The sequence below is a fragment of the Bombina bombina genome, chromosome 6 (assembly GCF_027579735.1).
Source record: "Bombina bombina isolate aBomBom1 chromosome 6, aBomBom1.pri, whole genome shotgun sequence".
NCBI classification, from domain to species: Eukaryota; Metazoa; Chordata; class Amphibia; order Anura; family Bombinatoridae; genus Bombina; species Bombina bombina.
This window is the reverse complement of record NC_069504.1, coordinates 307956173-307973447: the sequence shown is the minus strand read 5'-3', so window position 1 is coordinate 307973447 and position 17275 is coordinate 307956173. Positions and strand designations below refer to the sequence as shown.

Genomic DNA, 17275 nt, shown 5'->3' with positions numbered 1-17275 from the left:
GCAAATTAAATAATAGAAGTAAATTGGAAAGTTGTTTGAAATTGTATTCTCTATCTGAATTATGAAAAATTTTTTAGGTTTCATGTCCCTTTAAGTTCATTTCTATGAATGTTCTGTGTTTTGTCAGTTTAAAAGCAATTTTCCATCTGTATATCTTCTGAAACTATTGAATATAAGCAGAAGAAGATTATGTATACTGAAGCTATTACCCCCCCCCCCCCCCCAAAAAAAAAAGTGCACAAAACAAAAATCCTGTCCAAGATCTCAGTTTCATAACATTTGTATAATTTAGTTCCTTGGTCTGTACAGTTTGAGAAATTCAATATATTTGCATACTTTTTTCTTTTTATTCAACTTTGTTTATACTGGAATGTCACTTTTATGTATTTCTGTTATATATTTTTAAATGTATTCAACGGTGCTATGTTCTGTACTTGTGAGTATCTGTTGCTAATTAGGGGCTATTCAGTAAACTTCTTTTCAAGTCAAGATCATTTAAAGTTGATCTCTGCATGAGTAACTGATTTTATGTTGTATATTGTTGTTGTTGTTGTAAAGACATAATGTGCCTGAAAGGGGGAAAAAGGAAATAAATAAGTGTTAAAAACAATAATAAATAGTTAACACTGCACTCTGGCTTCCCTTGACGTGTAAATTTACACTTGACACAATAATTTGTCATTCTAAAACTAACTAGATTATAGAAAAATCCCAACCCTCCACTTTGGATTGGCGTTTAGGGCACGATGATCTAAAGCTCTTAACTTTTGCAATATCTAAAAAGACGTCAGTACTGTGACGTCCCTCATGGAATTTTAGAAAGGCAAATTTTAGCTTCTGAGCTGTTTATCTTACTATACAGGATTCTGGATTTGAATAATTGCAAAATAATGCTCAAAAAAAGCCCCCAAAGATTTTGATCCTGTTTACCGTCTGTTTTTCTGCTCCTGATCATTTAAATGATGCATGGACAGCATTGACTTCAGCAATTAGAGTCCCCAATAAAGCACAAAACCAGTCTTTTTGAACAAATTAGTGAGTATTCCAAGACAATTTGGAATTATTTTATTATTTTGTGCATGTGCAATTCACTAGGACCCAGCAGACTCCATTTTAGATCAATTTATGGCCTAGGTTATTTAAACCTATATTAAGCATTATTCTAGTGCCTCTTAAGTGGGCAGGGCATTTACACAAATAGCTCTCTTAAAATGTTTGTTTTTATATTATACTCACGGTTTTGTTATTGTAAGTTACAGTAATTGTATCTTCTTAAATGGAATTTCTATCAGCAAGCATGTATTTGTGATTAGGATTTAACAGTTTGCAGTCTCGTCTGGCAACCAATATCAGTAGCATAGGTTTTTACTTTAAACAGTTCCCAGTCCTGCAGCAATTTTTCTTTATTGGAGATAAATATATGCATTATACTGTATATTAATATTACACATCATACACACATGTACTCTATACCCATAATGCCCCAGCTAAACTGGATTTATCAACAATGTTTTTTTTTCCTTTAAAAAACAAATAATCCATTTTATCTGCTGGAGTGTAATAAATTGTTTTCATTTATATTATCATTTATAGCTGTGCATTTGCTAATTGTATTCCCACCTATACTATACATTTTAATACTTTACTTTATAGTACTGTTTATAGAAAAGCTGTGTAAGCAAAAGGATTAGAAGAAATCAAGGTTTCTGGGGGTGTGGAGGGGGTAGGTGGAGACAGAGAGATAATAAAATGCAAATTTCCTTCAAAAAATAGCGTGAATCCACATGTGGGATTAATGCCCAGTCTAATAACTGTAGACAAAATAATCAACATAAGAGGTTTTAATCTCTCCCACTTTCTCATCCCTCAGTCAATTTCTTTTTAATGACACAATGAGTCCACGGATCATCTGATTACTACTGGGAATACCACTCCTGCCCAGCAGGAGGCGGCAAAGAGCACCACAGCAAAGCTGATAAATATCAACCCCCTTTCCTCCCACTCCAGTCATTCTCTTTGCCTACGTTAGAGCAAGGAAGTGGTAAAGTTAGGTGTTAGAAAAAGATTCTAAGTAGTGCAAGATTGCGCTGCTTTGTCCTAGGGTGTAGCCGTAGTCCATATCAGTCTCTTCAGTAGAGCAGTGGTGGCTTTAGAGCAATGGGAACTTGTGGGACATTATTCTCACTGCGGCTCCCATATACTGATGCTGCCCTAACCCTGAAAACCTGAGGGATATTACTCAGGACTTTTTTTATTTCACAGGTCCATGTGAGGGAGAGGACCTCTCAAACCTGGGAGCTGCCTTGCTGTCAGGCAGAATATGAGGTAAGTGCTGGCTTTATTTCCTGGGGGTAGGAAGAACTCAGAAAAAGTTGGGCACTTTATTTCTTAAAATGGGACAGACCTCATTGGAATTAGGCTCTTTATAAGAGGCATAGATTCTCCTAGGGACATAGGAGACACTATGGGTAGCATAGACGCAGGTACTGGGGCTGGATTTAATGTGGTGGTTTCACATCTCCCGGCGGTTTCATAACTAATAATAGCCGACCGGGAGATTATTTATTGGCACGCCCACGATGGGCGGTACTAGAGGAAGTGGAAATTGATTGCGCGCCTTTTCTGTTCACTTCCCGCTTCATTGTAGGGTGAAGTTGTACATCTTCCTGTCATACTACACATTTTCTGATATATATGCGTGTTAAAATCCGGAGACCGACTTCTGCAGCTGCTGCTATGTTCCGGTTATGTTTGTGAGGAAATGGCTCCTGCTCAGAGGAAGGTAGGCACCTCAGTAAAGTACTGCTGAAGTGTAGAGGTGTTCTGCAGGGTTATTTAAGCGTTTTAGCCTCTCTACAGTTAAAATTATAAAAGGAGTAAAAAAGTTACAGTTTAAAATTTAAAGTGACAGTAACGTTTTTTATGTTTTTGACTTTTATAATAAAATTTAATCTTTTTATGATAAATTAATTTATTGTGAGTCAAGATGGACCAAAAGGCTCTGCAAGGTGCCACCTGTTCTTTGTGTTTTAATGCCAATGTGCAACCACCAATCCCTTTCTGTTCCTCATGTATTGAGAGAACTTTAAACTATAGGGATATAATTTTTTCTGAGCCAACATTTTCTAAAGAGGATGCTGTTCAGGAATCCAATGACAATGTTCAATATATGCCGCAGCTTTCTCCTCAAGCGTCCCAAAGTTTACCGCCCACACAAGCAGTGCACTGCACTTCCTCTAACTTCTTCTGGAGTTACTTTGCAAGACATTGCTTCTCTCATGTCTTCTGCAGTCTCTGATGCTTTGTCTGCTTTCCCAATGTTGCAGGGAAAGTGTAAGAGGAAAAACAGACATTCAGCAAGCGAGGTTTCTGATGCAGTTGTTGCTGTTTCCTATGCCCCCTCCCAGAAGCCTGAGGAGGAGGGCACCTTAGGAGTATCTGAGGGTGAAATTTCAGATTCTGACATTGTAATTCCTCTTGCTGATACTGAAGTTGTATCCTTTAGATTTAAGCTAGAACACCTCCGCCTATTACTCATCATCCCGTTTGCCCGTTTCCACCTCAGACCTCTGCAGTTAAACATGTTCAGTCAGTGGAACCGGAGATTATGTGGATTTGTCTCCATGAATTCTTCTGAAGCATGAGACAAGGGATTCGCTTCAATGGTGGTTGTCTGAGGATCATCTCTCCAAGTTCCCTAAAGGGTCAAATATCTGACTTGTCTATTTTGTTACATAAGCGTCTGGCGGATGTACCAGACGTGCAATCTTTTTGTCAGGCCTTGGTCAGAATCAGTCCTGTATTTAAACCAGCTACTCCTCCTTGGAGTCTTAATTTAGTTCTTAATGTTCTTCAAAGGGCTCCGTTTGAGCCTCTGCATTCCTTAGATATTAAGTTGTTATCTTGGAAAGTGGTGTTTCTTGTTGAGATTTCTTCTGCTCGTAGAGTGTCAGAGCTCTCGGCATTGCAGTAGGAGTCTCCTTATCTTATTTTCCATTCGGATAAGGTAGTTTTACGTACAAAATTGTGATTTCTTCCTAAAGTAGTTTCTGACCGGAACATTAATCAGGAGATTGTTGTTCCTTATTATTATTATTATTATCAGGTATTTGTAGAGTGCCAACAGATTCCGCAGCGCTCCTTGTGTCCTAATCCTTCTTCTCAGAAGGAACGGCTTCTGCACAGTTTAGATGTGGTACGTGCTCTAAAATTCTACCTACATGCGACTAAGGACTTTTGTCAGTCTTCTGCCCGGGCCTGGATTCTATTATATCTATAGTCACGGGTGGCAAGGGCGCCTTCTTACCTCAGGATAAGAACGCCAAACCTGGCACACCGTTTCTACACAAGCTCACAGGTGTTGTAACAAGTAGCCCTGGGATAAAGCGCTTAAAGTTTCCTGGGACCTATTATCTGCTAAAGTTCAGTGTATTGAGGGCCGCCAGATTATTACGGCTTCTCACCTGACACCTACTCACGACTGACTAAGAGGTACCTGGCTTACCTATAACAGCGGGGCGATCAGCAGAAGCGGTGCCATCGCTGTCCCACAGACGAGTCGGCTGTATTGTGGAGCCTAGTGAACAGAGTTTCGTCTCATCACCTACCTGGTTAGGTGTATTATACAAATAAGCTGCACTTCCTCTGTTCCCGGGAGGTTTGAAGACAACGCCGAGCACGCTGAAAGAGGCGCGGCTCCCTAGCTCACCTGGATGGGCCAGTATCGCAAGCGGCAGTATCCCTCTCCCTGGATGAGAGGGAAACACAGCTGAGTACCTTGGAAAGAATCGGGGCCGCTGGTGTGGGGCATAACACAAGTGTAGCCATCTTTTTCAGCCGGAGAAGCCGCAAGTAGCCTCAAGTAGTTCTGTGTACGCCGGACCAGGTTACCACATAGCTAAAGCTTCCCCCTACAAGCCCATATGTGTCTGGATGAAAGATCCCTGGGACGACTAATCGGATCATAGTGCTCATTGGCCCCGGCGGCTGGCGGACTGCCACGCCGTGGAGGGGGCTTTCTTTCCGGTCATCAAAGCGGCAGATCTCTGCCTCAAACAGTCTGTTTACAGCTTGGGAAAAGTTAAGTGAGCAGAGTCGCTGCCGAGGCTTACGACCCATATGGCGAGGTACTGTATTTGTATATGACTGCTTGCTCTCCGCTGGTTGCAGAAGGACACTTTAAACCACTATATCTGTCTGGTTTGCTTTGGTGGGATACCTATTGCCATATTATTGTATGTGGAGCATAAGACTCTCTCGGAGTTCATATACAGACAGCTGCTTTTTTACTGACAGTCTTAGCCCCACTCAGTGTTACATTCCGGCTTTCTAGCAATCTGCCTGTACATAACTTTCTCTCTATGCTGGTTTATGCTGGAAGGGCCCTTTACTTTTGCTTATTGAGACTGTTGGGTATAACATACATCTAAGGACTCCATCACCGATAAGCCACATGTACTATACCCCAGCAGGTTGCTGTCATGTAAGTTCTTATTTTATATTATGCACTTGTAGAGTTCACTAAGATGACATTCATATGCTATATCTAGCTTGGTATATATTGCCATCTTATTTTTCCATTTTGCTAAGTTTAAAACAGCAATTCTCTTTTTGTTTTTTCCCCTTTTTTTTTTTTTTTTTCTCTTTTCTGTGTTGTTGTGTTGCATTTAACGTTGCTAATTCTTATCTTAATTGAATTAATCTTTTTAGTCACATATTTCTACATATTTCACACAAAATTTTCTTTATGAACCCTTCCGTAGTTTCCTTTGGGTCAATGTGAATTTAGGCGATTACACTTTAGATATAGTTTAAAACTTGGGAATTTAGTTGAGAAAGGGTTTCACTTTAGATTAAGTTAAAGATTCTGGGGATACATTAAATTAAAACAGTTACTTGGAATAGAAGTATAAGCACTTTATTACTTTGGAGTATACTCTGTTAGACTCTTTTTTGAGTTAAAATAATACAACAGAAGCGTAAGCACTTTAAGAGATATTTGTTCTAGGTTCTTTGCCTCTATGGAGTTTGCTCTGAGGCGGAACTATTACATATAATAGAGGTAAAAGTATCAAGGAAACAAAACAATACCACGTAATTTTTCCTTTTTTTTTTTTTTTTTTTTTATAATAGTTAAATTAACACTAAATATTAAAGATTTACTTGCACGATAGATAACACCTTGAGATAGTCTTGTTAGAGTAAAAGGTGTTTTTTTTTTTTTTTTTTTTTTTTTCCCTTGACATATTATAGTCTATCAAGGAATACGCCTGGTCCATGGACAGATATTTGCATCAAAGAGGCTCTCCTTCCAATATGCCTCCTAAATCAAAAGAAAAAAAAGGGAGTAGCAGGAATCTGGATTCTAGCATAGTCTCCCCTCAAGACAAGGGGCCCTTTAACTCTCCTTCTAATAACATGGCAGAATTTGCAGCCGAAGTAGCTAAAATTTTGATGCCCCAATTTGACCTGATCAAACAGGAGATTAGAAATGAGATATCTAATCTCACTATAGAAGTTAGGCAATTTTCATCCAGAATGGATGAAATTGAGAATAGAATCTCGGACCTGGAAGACAGGTTCAATGTATTGGATCCATCTATAGATACTTTTGGTAAAACTATTACATCTCTTCAAGCGAAGATCGAGGACCTTGAGGACCGCTCAAGGCGTAATAATTTAAAAGTGATTGGGCTTCCCGAAACCCCTGAGTTCCAGGATCTAATGACCTTTGTCACTTCCACATTACCTCAGGCCCTGCAGATTCCAGCTCCTGCTACCCCCTTCCAGATTGAAAGAGTTCACAGGATAGGTCAGCGTCGTGAGTATAGTGAGACCCAGAGACCTAGACCTGTGATCTTTAAATTTGTGAACTTTCAGGATAAAATGCTGTATCTCCGACATTACAGGAAATGTAACCCTTTCACTGTAGGCCAACATAAGCTGTTGATGTTTCAGGATTTTTCCTCTGAAACCATGGCAAAGAGAAGGGATATGTCTTTCTTTTATGGTAGACTCCAGAGGGAAAAATACAATATCAAGCTCCTGTATCCTGCAAAATTAGTGGTACTGAAAGAAGGCACTACATACACACTGAATAATGTGATGGAAGCTGAAGCTTTCTGTAGAGAATCAGGGGTACCCTAGTATATATTATCTATTGTTTGACAGGGGTTCCACGATCCTAAAGTCTGTGTATTGCTGTTTAAGTATTACAGAAGCGCTAGTTACGAGAAATAAGAGTCAGTATGGTTGTTTTATAATTTTTGAAGGGTATTGGAATTTAAGACAGAAATGGTATAAATGGTATAAATGGGGTGTGTGTTGTTTGTCTTCCTTCTTTTTCTTCTTCTTTTTTTTTTTTTTTTTTTTTTCTTCTCTCTCGCCGTCTCTCTGGTCCCTTTCCTTTCTCCACACCTTAGGGTTTGCCGCCCTTTACGTCGGGCTCTCCTCCCCGACTGCCGAGATTGTTTATATAATGAGTTGATCTGGGTATATATCTATAGACTTAGAGACAAATAGTTTCCCTGGTGAGTAAACTCAACCTACTATCTTGGAATATTGGCGGCATTAACTCCCCAATTAAAAGGAAAACTATAATAAAACATCTGGGTAAATTTAACCCTGATATAGTTTTCCTACAGGAGCTCCATCTCAATGCTCTTGAAATCCCTAAATTGAAATCCAAATGGGTGGGTGAAGTTTTGGCGGCCCCTTTTACATCCAGGAAGAGGGGGGTGGCCATTTTAGTGAATCGGAAGTTGGAATATCAGGTGATTAACATCGTAGCTGATCCTGAGGGCAGATTCTTAATCGTGGAATTGGAAATCAAACATACAAAATACATATTGTGCAATATATACGGTCCCAATCAAATTGATCACCACTTTTGGTCTGTACTTTCAGTTAAACTACATAACTATATTGGGTCCAATCTAATTATCGGGGGAGACCTAAATTTAATGGCAGACCCTCTGCTAGATAGCTCAAATAAAAAGGCCTTAAAAAATAGGGATCGGAAATCCCGGACCTTACATAAATTTTGTACCCATCTGGGCCTGGTTGACATATGGCGGGTTCAGAACCCGGATGCCCGAGACTATACTTGTGTATCTCAAGTCCAGACAGTCCTTTTCCAGGATCGATTATTTTTTAATTTCTGAATCCCTGCTTAACTGGAACTGGGTGTCCAGAATTGAGGATATTGTCATTTCCGATCACGCCGTGATCGGGTTGAGGTGTGATATGACCTGTGGATATCGAGGTAAGAATCATATATATTTTCCTAAGTATCTGAGCAACAATATCAAGTTTCAGAACCAATTACGCTTAAAATGGGATGAATACTATAATAATAACTACAGTTATATAGATAAGATCGAAGTGTTCTGGGAGGCCTCTAAGGCCGTTTTACGAGGGGAAATTAAATCCTACTCTCTACACTTAAAAAAAAAAGTGGAGCCTAGCAACTAGACAACTTGCTAATCGGGTTAGGAATGCATATAGGGCTTATATTATAAACCACACTAAAGTTCGTTGGGATGCATATATGACCGCAAAAACTCTCCGCGACACACATATTAAACAAAGTAGTGTTCAGGAAGAAATGAGATTGAGAGCAATGTACGGAGGCTTTATAGGTAGATCAGCGAAATTCCTGGCCAGAATCACTAAATCTTTTGTCAGTCATCCAATATCTGCTATTAAACAGGGAGACATGAGATATACCAAACATACTGACATTGAAAAAGTATTCTTTAACTTTTTCCAAGACCTATACAAAAGGGACTCTATTAACCCCGATAAGAAATTGGCATTCTGGGAAAAGATTAAGATCCCAAGGTTATCCTCTGAAGCCAGAGAAGTGATCAATGCTCCTATCACTGAGGAGGAAATCACAATGGCAATTAAGAATGCGAAAACGAATAAAGCGGCTGGACCCGATGCCCTTCCTATTGAGTACTATAGGATTCTACAGACACAGGTGACTCCAATATTGAATAAGCTATTTAATTTTTACTTTTCAGAGAACACCAACTGTTCTCCCTCTTTTACAACTGCGAATATCTCATTAATCCTAAAAAAAGGGAAAGACCCGGAATTGCCTAGTTCCTATAGACCGATCTCAGTCCTCAACACCGACTATAAGCTACTCGCAGCTATAATAGCCTCTCGCTTGAAACCATACATGGGTGATTTGATCCATGAGAATCAATCCGGTTTCATGTCGGGTCGGAACCCCGTAAGAAATACAAGGAAACTATTAATCTTGATCAAATCCTTTTGGAGTAGATATAAGTCCTTACGGGCACTTGAAATGGAAGATAAGGCTATTTTAACGATCGACGCGGAGAAAGCATTCGACCGCGTTGACTGGGACTACCTGTTCTCCGCGCTAGATCGGTTCGGACTCCCTGAATATCTTATTAATTATATTCGATTAATCTATAGTACCCCTTCCTCGGCGGTCATCATAAACAATACATCTACCCAACGCTTCGAGTTATCCAGAGGGACTAGACAAGGATGTCCTCTTTCTCCTTTCTTGTTTAACCTGAGTGTAGAACCCCTTGCCATCCGATTAAGACAAGAACTGGACGGGATTCTCCTAGCAGATGAAAAGCTAGTGCTGCTTCTATATGCGGACGACCTTCTAATATTCCTTTCCAATCTTGAGGTCACTTTACCCATTTTTCAAGCGATTATTCAAGAATTTGGGGAGATCTCTGGATTTAAGATAAACACCTCAAAATCAGAATTAATGTGGCTATATAGAAATCCCCCTTATTTTTGTAATCATCCCTTCCTCGAGGTCTCCCAGATTACTTATCTTGGCCTTTGTCTATCTAGAAACCCAGAAGAGTGGTACAAGATAAATTATAGGCCAAGCTTGGACTACTGTAGAAGGAAACTAGAGGAGTGGACTTCGTTGCCTATATCATTAACGGCTCGCGTGACCTTAATTAAAGCTGTCCTCTTTCCAAAACTTTTTTATATTATGCAGAATATCCCATGCTTTTTACATAAAAAAGATATTAACATGTATAATAGGGCATGTTCCCAATTTTTATGGAATGGAAAGAGACCACGCATTGCGCCCCATAGACTTATGAATTCTAAGCTTTCAGCAGGCCTTGCTCTCCCCAATATTCAAACATACAATCTGGTCATTATAGCCAGATTTGCTTTAGACTGGTTAACTGAGAAAGACCAAATTTCCTCGGTTATCTGGGAAAACCAAATTGTGGCCCCGTTCAGCTTGAAGGCACTCTTACACTGTCCTCTCACTTCCCTGCCCTCTAATATATTTTATATGACCACCTTTAAGAACGTTATTGTGGCCTGGCAGAGGCTCTGTGTGGAAAACGATTGCTCCCCCTACATATCTCACTATTTAACTATATGTGGCAATCCCGAGTTTGGGCCCGGCCTAAACAATCAGATATTCAAAGTATGGGCGTTAAAGGGTCTTCAAAATATGTCCCAACTACAGGACGCAGACGGGTATCCGCGACTGTTTGAAGATATTGCAATACAATTTGACCTACATTCACGCGAATTCTACGCTTATCTCCAAGCTAGACACTATCTTCGAGAGATATGCTCAAAATACGGGAAAAATTGGTCCCGGGGTGAGTTACAGGCTAAGATCTCCCTGTATGCGGCAGGAATCTACACAATCTCCCCACTATATCTTCTCATAAATCAGAAAGCGTCAAAGACGCAGATGACTGAGATGGTGGCAATGTGGGAGACATACTTCCCAGATATAGACGAACAGACTATTACCGGGAGTTTCCAAATAACTCAACAAAGCTGGGTACCGACCTCTTGGAGAGAGTCACAGATAAAAATTGGCCTTAAAAGATATCTTACTCCTGCTGCTCTCTCCAAATGGTATAAGTCTAGAGTTCTTTGTTCGAGATGTTCCTCATCAAGTGCAGACTTATTCCATTGTCTGTGGAGTTGCCCTAAAACCTACCAATATTGGCAGAAAATATCCTACTGGATGACGGTAACTCTAAAATTGGACCATAAATTATCTCCAATGGATGTGTTCTTTCTGGTGAAATTTCAGGGAATATCCAAGAATTACAATCTGATAAACACTATAATCCTAACGGCTCGTAATCTTATTTTTAAACGGTGGAAAGCTTCTTCCGCACCCACAATGTCACAATTTAAAAGTGCTATGATCAATCATTTTACAACTGAGCAATTTAATATTCCCTATCCACAAGATAAATATCTGCCTACATTCTTCAAAAAATGGGAAACATTTGTGAGATCTCATCCCCTTGCACTTCAGAAAAAACTGATTAAACCTCTTAGAGACACAGAGTATGTTATGGTAAACATTCTAGCTGGCCACTTCCCTGGAGAATGGGCGACAGATGCTAGGTGAGGTGATTAGGCGGGGCGGGGAGATGAGAGAGTCGAATATTTTAGGTTTTTTTTTTTTTTTTTTTTTTTTTTTTTTTTTCTTCTGTGTTTTGTTTATTTGTGTGGTATGTGTATGTCTGGGAGAAAGTCACTCACTGTTAAAACAAGTAAAGATGAGAAATGATCACAAATATGTCACAAGTGTAACATGTTTTTTAATATTTGACTCACATACGATAAATCCTGGCTGATTGTCCAATTTTTGTATTATCTTTAGTATATCATCCACTAATGAAAGGGGGATTTTGACCCTTACTTGACACTGATTGTTACTGTCTAAATTTTATATGGAATAATTTATTCATTGTGATGCACTTTTTATAACTGATTATTGTAATATATTTTCTTTACTATAAATAAAATTTAAAAAAAAAAAAAAAAAAAAGGATAAGAACGCCAAACCTAAGGGATCTACTTTTTGTCCCTTTCGTGCAGACAAGTCTTAGCACCAACAGCCTTCCGCAACATCTGAGCAATCCAAAGGAGCTTGGAAGCCAGCAAACTCTTTTAATAAGTCCAAGCAGAACAAGAAGCCTGCCAAGTCAAAGTCAGCATGAAAGGGCGGCCCCTTTCTTTTGACTAAAATGCCATTTTAGTTTGAATCATATTTTTAGTCATCTGAATTGTTTTATATTTATATCACATCATGATAACCCTTTGGAAGGGAGATCAACTTATAATTTAACTCTTTTGCAACAATGTTTGCTATATAAAGATGTGTTGTTGTTTCCCCCCAGTCAGTTATACCACTTTTGCACTAATGTTTGTCAGGGTCATGTAGCTTTGCTTTTGCAGCAAAGTTTACAGGGATTTACTACCTACCAGGGTTATCCTCAGGATATCTCTACTTATCTGTCCTCTAACCTGAAGCAATATATTCAAAGAAAAGATTAGCCTTTTTATAATAATATGTAGCTGTATTTTTACAATCATATTAGTTACTTAAATAAGTGTAAAAGTTTAGTTTCTAGTTCTAGATTCTATAAGCTAATGGGTGCTGCCATGTTTGAACTAGTTTTCTATTTATCTCTGTCTTCTGCTGAGAGAACAATTAGGGAAAGATATATAAACCAGGTAATAAAGTAGAGTTTGTGTAAACTGTTGCGTGGAAACCCACACAACCTTGTTTGTATTAGTCTATGTTATTGCCTGTTTTATATCTGTTCCTAATTGTTTGCAGCAGGACAGTGAGATAAGGTTAAAACTTAAGTTTAGAAATGATGGTGTCCATTACTTTAGAGTAACTTTTTAAATTTAGATTAGGGTAGGGATATTTTTTAATTTTGGGGGCTTTGTTATTTTATTAGGGGGATTAGAGTAGGTGTAATTAGCTTAAAATTCTTGTAATCTTTTTTTATTTTTGTAATTTAGTGTTTGTTTTTTTGGTAATTTAGTTTAGTTTATTTAATTGTAGGTAATTGTATGTACTTGTAGTTAATTTATTTAATTTATTTATTGATAGTGTAGTGTTAGGTTTAATTGTAATTTAGGTTAGGATTTATTTTACAGGTAAATTTGTAATTATTTTAACTATTTTAGCTATTAAATAGTTCTTAACTATTTAATAGCTATTGTACCTAGTTAAAATAAATACAAAGTTGCCTGTAAAATAAATATAAATCCTAAAATAGCTACAATGTAATTATTCGTTTTATTGTAGCTATATTAGGGTTAATTTTACAGGTAAGTATTTAGTTTTAAATAGGAATACTTTAGTTAATAATATTTAATTTATTTTGTTAGATTAAAATTATATTTAACTTAGGGGGGGTGTAAGGGTTAGGGTTATACTTAGCTTTAGGGGTTAATACATTTATTATAGTAACAACGAGGTCCGGTCGGCAGATTAGGGGTTAATAAGTGTAGGTAAGGTAGCGGCGACGTTGGGGGGGCAGATTAGGGGTTAATAAATTTAATATAGGTGTCGGCGATGTTAGGGGCAGCAGATTTAGGGGTACATAAGAATAATGTAGGTTGCAGCGGTGTCCGGAGTGGCAGATTAGGGGTTAATAGTGTAATACAGGTGTCAGCGATAGCGGGGGCGGCAGATTAGGGGTTAATAAGTGTAAGGTTAGGGGTGTTTAGACTCGGGGTACATGTTAGGGTGTTAGGTGCAGACTTAGAAACTTTTTCCCCATAGGAAACAATGGGGCTGCATTGGGAGCTGAACGCTGCGTTTTTGCAGGTGTTAGGTTTTTTTCCATCCCAAACTGCCCCATTGTTTCCTATGGGGGAATCGTGTACAAGCACGTTTTAGCTGCTTACCGCTACCGTAAGCAACGCTGGTATTGAGGGTTGAAGTGGCGATACATTAGGCTCAACGCACCCTTTTTGGAGCCTAATGCAGCCCTTCAGACAACTCTAAATACCAGCGTTGTCTTAAGGGTGCGTTGGGAAAAAAAGCTGCGTTAGCTACGCGGGTCTTTACCGACAAAACTCTAAATCTAGCCGATAGACATGCAAATAGGCATCTTTAAAGTTAATGATAGACATAAATTGACCCTCCTGCACTAAAGGAAGCATAGTGCACATTGTCTCCATTTTGAAAGCTGGACCTTATTCTGAGGATGGCGTAATCACTCCAATAGCTTTAGAGTCTGTTACATATGCCAAGAAAGCTCTGTTTTTTTTAAGATATGAGAAAGGAGGAATCTTCCTTGAAGAGGGTGGAACCGGTAGCCTATGTGGTACTTTTGGGAAATTATGTTCAGTATCCAAGGATCTTGTACTAACTTTTCCAAGACCTCCTGAAAAAGGTTCAGTCTGCCCCCATCAGAGGGATAAAAATTACACCCATCTACTATCTGGGAAAGTCTGGTCAAAAGTGGTCTTCATGGAAAAAAACTGTACCTCCTACATAGAAAAATGGCAAATCGTCTCAACTATGCACGAAAACACAGGGAGGGGGGTGCAGAAAAACTGCAGTAAGTGCTCTAAACTGATGAGTCAAAATGTAAAATATTTGGCTATAGCAGAAGGCAGTTTGTTCGCTGAAGAGCTGGAAAGTGATAAAATAATGAATGCCTGCAGGCAACAGTGAAGCATGGTGGAGGTTCCTTTCTAGTTTGGGGCTGCTTTTCTGCAACTGGAGATTTGTTCAGAATGAATGGTCTCTTCAGTGCTGAAAAGTACAGGCAGATACTTATCCTTCATGCAATACCGTCAGGGAGGCACCTGATTGGCCTCAAATGTATTCTACAGCCTGATAATGACCCCAAAAACCAGCCAAACAAGGAGTGCTAGAAGTGATGGGACAGCCCCCACAGAGCCCAGATCTCAACATCATTCGAGTCTGTCTGGGATTACATGAAGAGACAGAAGCAATTGAGGCTGCCTAAATATTTATATTTCAAATTAAAAAGAATATTTTCTTCTATGGGAAGAACACATGCATTTGAAGTATTTATTAACACACATACCTTCTCTTGCTGTGCGGTATGGTGCAATAAGCTCCATACCGCACACTACCCAAGGCCTGACTTTACGCGCTTGTGCACGCTTTCCCCATAGACATCAATGGGGAGAAAGTGTCAGAAAAAACAAACACCTGCGATCGCGGAATGGCGAACACCGTAACGCAACCCCATTGATGTAATTGTGGAAAATAAAGTTGGGTTTTAACATAACATAAATAAACCCCTAGTCTAAATACCCCTAATCCGCCGCCCCCGACATCGCTGACACTAAATAAAGTTATTAACCCCTAAATTGCCGACACTGAACCTATTAGCCTCTAAACCGCCGGCCCCACACATCGCTACTAATAAAATTAATCTATTAACCCCTAAACCGCCGGCCCCCACATTGCTACTAATAAAATAAACCTATTAACCCATAAACCGCCTGCCCCCATCTCTTCTAATAAAATAAACCTCCTGCCCCCCACATCGCTACTAATAAAATAAACCTATTACTCCCTCAACCTCCTGCCCCCCTCATCGCTACTAATAAAATAAAGCTATTAACCCCTAAACTGCAGCCCCCCACATCGCTGCTAATGAAATAAACCTATTAACCCATAAACCGCCTGCCCCCATCGCTTCTAATAAAATAAACCTCCTGCCCCCCACATCGCTACTAATAAAATAAACATATTAACCCCTAAACTGCTGACCCCCACATCGCAACACACTAAATTAAACTATTAACCCCTACACCTAACACCCCCCTAATTTTAAATTAAATTTACAATATCACTAGCTTTAAATAAATAAATAAAAACTTACCTGTGAAATAAAAAAAAAACTAAGTTTAAACTATAAAGTAACCTAACATTACTATTTTAAAGCAATAAATATAACGAAAAATAAAATAACCTAAATTACAAAATAAAAAAATCACTGCGAAAAATTAAAAAAAATTGCTTTACAAAAAAAAACAACCTCTAAAATTACAAAAATATAAAGCTCTAAGATTGCAAAAAATTTGGTTGATGGGGTTAATAGGTTAAGTTTAGTAGTTGCGAAGTGGGGGGCCGGCAGTTTAGGGGTTAATAGGTTTATTATAGTAATAGCGATGTGGGGGGCCGGCGGTTTAGAGGTTAATATGTTCATTATAGTAATAGTGATGTGGGGGGTCGGCGGTTTAGGGGTTAATAGCTTTATATAGTGTTGGCTATGTGGGTGGGCGGGGGATTAGGCCTTCATAAATTTAATATAGTATTTGCGATGCGGGAGGGTGGCGGTTTAGGTGTTAATAGGTAGTTTATGGGTGTTAGTGTACTTTGTAACATTTTTGTTTAGCTAAATCCATAACTACTGGTCTCACATCGGGGTATGGATCACGGCGGTATAGGCTGTAGCGCAAGTATTTTAGCCGGACCGCACAACCTGTAATACAGCGGTATGGAAATACCACACTCAAACATTATTTTTTTAGTGCGGAATGGATTGTTGCGTTACAGGCTAAAATGCTTGCGGTATAGCTACACCGCCGCAACTTGTAATACAGGAGACCTGCCATTCCAAGCGCAATGGCCAATTTTTCAGCGGTATATCCGTACCCCACCATACCGCAAAACTTGTAATCTTGCCCTTTGGCTTTAGCGCATCTTCTGGTTAGCGTGTGAGTTAAAGCCAAAAAGTCTTGTATAGTGAGCCCCATAGAAGATTATGTGGAAAGGGAGTTAGCACAGTCGTGCTATCCGACCTCCAGATGTTAGTGCACCTGAGTCTTTTGCTTGCACACTAACCTTTTTTACTTTCAACTTGTTCCTTTAGTAGATTGTGATACCTTTTAATAGACCAACAAAATAGTTATTTTTATTCCATAAATTTGTAATACGAGTGGAAGAATGGTAGCACAATTAATTTAACTTGAGAGGAGTTAGCAATCAATTGCGCTAATATTTTTGGCCTCCACTTGTAAGCTAACCCTATATCTTTAAACAGTTGTTTGAGTCATCCAGCAACATAGATCTAACAAAGATGAACATATCTGAAATAAAGGATATCATCTGAGTAGATCATAATATGGTTTTAATTACTTGTTCATATTTACACCTAAAGCTTGACAATGCCATGTGTACTACGGCAAAACGTGTGTCTGAGTATACACTTAAAATGTATGTTATAATAAATACAGGAATCGCAGTACTCAGGGGTTGTATTTATCCTCAGTAAATACAAACTGTGTGAACCTGGTTTGAACATTATTGAATATAGTAACACATTGTCCAATTTGTATTACTGCAAATCAGAGTGTATCATTTTATTGTGGTGTTTTTGTTTTTTCCCTCAAGGTCACACTTATTTGAAATGTACTTTGTACTACTAATAACTATTTTGCACTTTTGGATGTTTTTGTATGAACGGTTGACACATGGAGGCCGATT

At 38.8% G+C, this 17275-nt stretch overlaps 1 protein-coding gene across 1 annotated transcript in view; it reads left to right on the top strand.

The window, feature by feature from the left end:
- Positions 1-17275, top strand: part of LRRIQ1 (leucine rich repeats and IQ motif containing 1) — a 725247-nt gene that overhangs the window by 69103 nt on the left and 638869 nt on the right. The gene's annotated exons all lie outside the window — the stretch shown is intronic.